The sequence below is a fragment of the Saimiri boliviensis genome, chromosome 18, assembly GCF_048565385.1.
Source record: "Saimiri boliviensis isolate mSaiBol1 chromosome 18, mSaiBol1.pri, whole genome shotgun sequence".
NCBI classification, from domain to species: Eukaryota; Metazoa; Chordata; class Mammalia; order Primates; family Cebidae; genus Saimiri; species Saimiri boliviensis.
Genome location: NC_133466.1, coordinates 39,684,807 through 39,689,905, shown reverse-complemented (window position 1 = coordinate 39,689,905; position 5,099 = coordinate 39,684,807). Strand labels below are relative to the sequence as shown.

Below are 5,099 nucleotides of genomic sequence, written 5' to 3'. Positions count from 1 at the left end.
GCGGGGAGCATTCCTGAGGCGGAGAACGGTGGCCGGCCGGAAAGAGCAACTGTGGGTCTGAGGGACTGGCGGGCGGGCCGAGCCCAGGAGCGCCCTGGATGTAGCGGGCCACCCTGCCCATGCCACAGCGCCCGGCCGCGGGCGGAGCCGGAGCCTGGGGAGGCGGTGGGGGCCCCGCACGCAGACAGCGCCTCCCGCGCGGTACCAGACCCGCTGCCGTCCCGCCGCCCGGGACCCCGGCATGCAGCCCCGGCTGCGGAGGTGACACTCACGGGCCGAGACGCCGCCGCCAGCGCCACCATGGACGAACAGGAGGCGTTGAACTCAATCATGAACGATCTGCTGGCCCTCCAGATGGACCGACGTCACCGGATGCCTGGATATGAGACCGTGAAGAACAAAGACACGGGTCACTCAAATAGGCAGAAAACACACACAGCAGCAGCAGCTCAGCCCTTCTGAGCAGCAGCAAGCTCATGTGCACCGGCCAGCGAGAAAGAGAAAGGTTTGAGTGACGTCAGAATCGAGTTGGAGCACAACCGGGAGACGAATGACAGCGTTGAGCCGGCCTGTGAAACATGAAGATGGGGGCACAAGGTGACAACCGTATGTGGACAACCTCTAGGTCTGCGTTACATGAACAATGAGCTCTCCATCCTGCTGAAAAACCAAGACGATCTTGATAAAGCAATTGGCATTTTGGATAGAAGCTCAAGCACGAAAAGCCGCAGAATATTGCTGCTGTCCCAGGACAGAAACCATAACAGTTCCTCCCCCGACTCTGGGGTGTCCAGACAGGTGCGGATCAAGGCTTCCCGGTCCGCAGGGGATATAAATGCCATCTACCAGCCCCCTGAGCCCAGAAGCAGGCACCTCTCCGTCAGCTCCCAGAAGCTTGGCCAAGGCTCACCTCCCCCTGGCTATGTTCCCGAGCGGGCACTTGCCCGGCAGGGGTCCTACACCAGCCTCAACAGTGAGGGGGGGCTCGTCCCAGAGACCAGCGAGCAGCGCATGCTGGATCCCCTGAGCAGTGCAGAAAATTCCTAGTCTGGAAGCTGCCAATCCTTGGACAGGTCAGCGGACAGCCCATCCTTCCGGAAATCACGAATGTCCCGTGCCCAGAGCTTCCCTGACAACAGACAGGAATACTGATCGGGAAACTCAGCTCTACGACAAAGGGTTCAAAGCTGGAACCTGTCCCCGGCGCTGCCATGTATCTGTGCACAAGACCTACAGCGATGGCAGAAGAACATTTCCCCGAACACAGGGTCATCAAGGCCCTTGCTCACCCTGGTGCCCTCCAGCCGCTCCCTGAGCACAAATGGCGAGAACACGGGTCTAGCTGTGCAATACCGGGACCCCCGTGGGCGCCTGCGGAGTGCAGACATCGCGAATGCCCTCTCTGTGCAGGAGAGGAATGTGCCCACCAAGTCTCCCAGTGCCCCCATCAGTTGGCGCCGGGGAAAGCTCCTGGGCCAGGGCGCCTTCGGCAAGGTCTGTTTGTGCTATGACGTGGACGCGGGACGTGAACTTGCTTCCAAGCAGGTCCGGTTTGACCCCGACAGTCCTGAGACGAGCAAGTTGCGTGCTCTGGAGCGCGAGATCCGGCTGCTAAGGAACTTGCGGCATGAGCGCATCGTGCAGTGCTATGGCTGTCCGCGGGACCGTGCTGAGAAGACCCTGACCACCTTCATGGGGTACATGCCAGGGGGTTCCGTGAAAGACCAGTTGAAGGCCTGTGGTGCTCTGACGGAAAGCGTGACCCGAAAGTACACGCGGCAGATCCTGGAGGGCATGTCCCGCCTGCACAGCAACATGATCGTTCACCGGGACGTGAAGGGAGCCAACATCCTCCGAGACTCTGCTGGGAATGTGAAGCTGTGGGACTTTGGGCCCAGCGAACGCCTGCAGACGATCTGTATGTCGGGGACGGGCATGCGCTCCGTCAGGGGCACGCATTACTGGATGAGTCCTGCGGTGATCAGCCGTGAGGGCTATGGAAGGGAAGCAGACGTGTGGAGCCCGGGCCGCACTGGGGTGGAGATGCTGACGCAGAAACCACCGTGGGCAGACGACGAAGCTATGGTTGCCGTCTTCCAGATTGCCACCCAGCCCACCAATCCTCAGCTGCCCTCCGACCTCTCTGAATATGGCCGGGACTTCCTGAGGCGCTTTTCTGTGTAGGCTCGCCGGAGACCTTCAGCCGAGGAGCTGCTCACACACCACTTTGCACAGCTCATGTACCGAGCTCTCATGGCCACGAGGCTGCCGGCCCGCCCCCTTTGCTGCTGGGGGCTGCCGCGGGGCTCAGCAAAGTTGCTGATTCTCCCAGGCAAGGCTGTGGACCATGGAGCGGCAGCCCAGCCAGCGTCTGTCTGTGCCTCTTCTGCCACTGGGGCTCAGAGCTGGGGTGGGGTGGCTGTAGCCTCAGGACTGGGAGACCCCAGCCTGTCATATCCAGGAGCTCCAGTGTCCTGAGCTCAGCATGGAGGGGTAAGGGGTGGGAACAACGTGCAAGGCGGCTCTGGGCCCCACCCTCGGGGATGTGTCCTGACACTGTAATTGGCACTGAAGCCCAGAGGGTCTGGGCGCACGGGACTGACCCAGGGTATGAAGAGTGTTATTTTGCTTTTCCTTCCAATATCTGGAGACCACCAGGGCGTCTCCGGGTTAGATGAGCTCCCACGAGCCCGAGGGAAAGGCCAGTACCCCACAGCAGTGGCAGGCAGAAGCCCAGGCTGCCCTCCCCTAGAGCCCCAGGTTGGCTCTGCCAGTCCTGTCCTTTACCAAAGATGAATGAAGCAAATGTCATGCTGCCTTATTCAGGGAAGGAGGAGCCAGTCCTGCCTGTGCCCATGACGCTGCCTCCCCCAGGCAGGGGTCTGTGATGTCGAACCGCTGCCACTGAAGGGGGATCCAGTTTTGTCAATGCAGTTGTCTCTGTTTTACAAGTCGGAGTCACTCTGATGCTGTACCCAGTTTCTAAACTAACTGTGTGTGCCCTCTGGGCTCTGAGTACCTGCTGTGGGCTTGGGCCTAGGCTACATTGGAAAGAGCTGGAGGTCACAGCCTTTGTGCTCCTGGCCTAGCATCTGTTCCCCACTGGAGCAGAAGGGGAGATGGACGACATGGCGGGGGCATCCGGCCCGGCCAGTGCCCTGGTCCCAGAGAGCACGAGGATGTGTCTCAGGCTGCCTGAGTCGTGACCTGCTCGGCCAGAGCCCACTCCATCTGGTAGAAGGGAAAGCCCATGTGCTGCCACCAGCTGTGTCCAAAACCGCCAGCTCTGTGCTTCCTTAGCCAGCCCTGCCCATCGCCACGAGGTCTCAGCCTTTTTCCCTTCCAGCTCCTCCCCTGGGGGAGGAGTGACAGCAGGGGTTGGGGAAACAGCATCTCCAGGCAGCTTAGAGCTGGCCGTATTTACCTCAGCCTGGGCATCTCCAGGCAGCTTAGAGTTGGCCGTATTTACCTCAGCCTGGGCACCTCCGGGCAGCTTAGAGTTGGCCGTATTTACCTCAGCCTGGGCGTCTCCAGGCAGCTTAGAGTTGGCCGTATTTACCTCAGCCCGGGCGCCGGTCCTTCCTTCCGGCCCCTTTCCTCCAAAACGTGCCTTTTGCTAGAGCCTCCTTCCTCTCAACACCCAGTTTCCTTGGGAGTTGTCATTAAAGGAAACAAACAAACAAACAAACAAAACAACAACAAAACAACAACAACAAAAAAAACAAAACAAGCCAGTACCCAGGGATGGGCATCTCCAGGGAGCTGGGGATTAGTGCCAGGCAGCCCTACCATCCATGCCTACATCCCCACGGGCACAGAACAAGCCAAAGCCTTCCTTGTATGCTGACGATGCACTTTTGTGAATGTAGTTTCTATCGCTGTTTTTAGCCTTTTCACATGATGTAATGTGAGGCCTTGTACTTGTTAATTTCTATCTCAGATCATATTTGATGGTTTTTATATACATCTGTTCTAGACTGTTACAGGTGATAGAATTTTATATACATCAATTCTAGACTGTTACAGGTGACGCCTTGAGAGAGAGAAGAGAAAATGAAAGCAGCTGGTTTTGCAGGAAAAAAAAAAAAGAACAAAATTTATAGGACCAAATGCCCACATCAAAAAGTTAGAATGATCTCAAGTTGACAACCTAACCACACAACTAAAATAACTAGAGAAATAAAAGCAAACAAAACTAAAGACAAAAACCGCCTAATTCCTCAATAGATGGAGATAAAAGTTTTCGATAAGAAACAAATCCCCACCTAGCAGAAGACAAGAAATAACCAAAATCAGAGCTAAACTGAAGGACATCAAGACACAGAAAAACTATTCGAGAGATCAATGTATTCAGGAGCTGTTTTTGTTGAGAAAGTTAATAAAATAGACTACGAGCTAGACTAATAAAAAGCAAGAAACAGAAGATACAGATAAACACAATCGGAAATGACAAGGGGAGTGTTACCCCTGACCGTGCATGAATACAAACAACCATCAAAGAGTATTATGAACACCTCTATGCTCATAAACTAGAAAACCTAAGGAAAGTGGACAGTATCACCCTCCCAAGACTAAACCAGGAAGAAACTGAATTCCTGAACAGACCAGTAACAAGCTCTAACATTGAATCAGTAATGAATAGCATACCAACCAAAAAACCCCAGGACCAGAAGGATTCACAGTTGAATTCTACCAGATGTACAAATAAGAATTGGTACCATTCCTGCTTAAACTACTTCAAAAAATTGAGGGGGAGGTATTCTAACTCATTCTATGAGTCCAGAATCATCCTAATACCAAAACCTGGCAGAGATACAACAAAACAAGAAAACTACAGGCCAATATCCTTGATGAACTGTAATGCAAAAATTCCAAACAAAATACCAACAAACTGAATTCAGGTGCACATCAAAAAGCTTATCTAAAATCAAGTAGACTTTATTTCTGGGATGCAAGGTCCAACATATTTCTGGTCCAACATATGCAAATCAATCAATGTGATTCAGCACATAAACAGAACTAAACTAAAAACCACCTGATTACTCAACAGATTACTCAATAGACGCAGATAAAAGCTTTCAATAATATTTAACATCCTT

At 53.9% G+C, this 5,099-nt stretch overlaps 1 pseudogene; it reads left to right on the top strand.

Moving 5' to 3' along the window:
* The first annotated feature begins 299 nt into the window (after window positions 1–299).
* LOC101043439 (mitogen-activated protein kinase kinase kinase 3-like) lies at window positions 300–2,478 on the top strand (annotated as a pseudogene).
* Window positions 2,479–5,099: the final 2,621 nt, after the last annotated feature.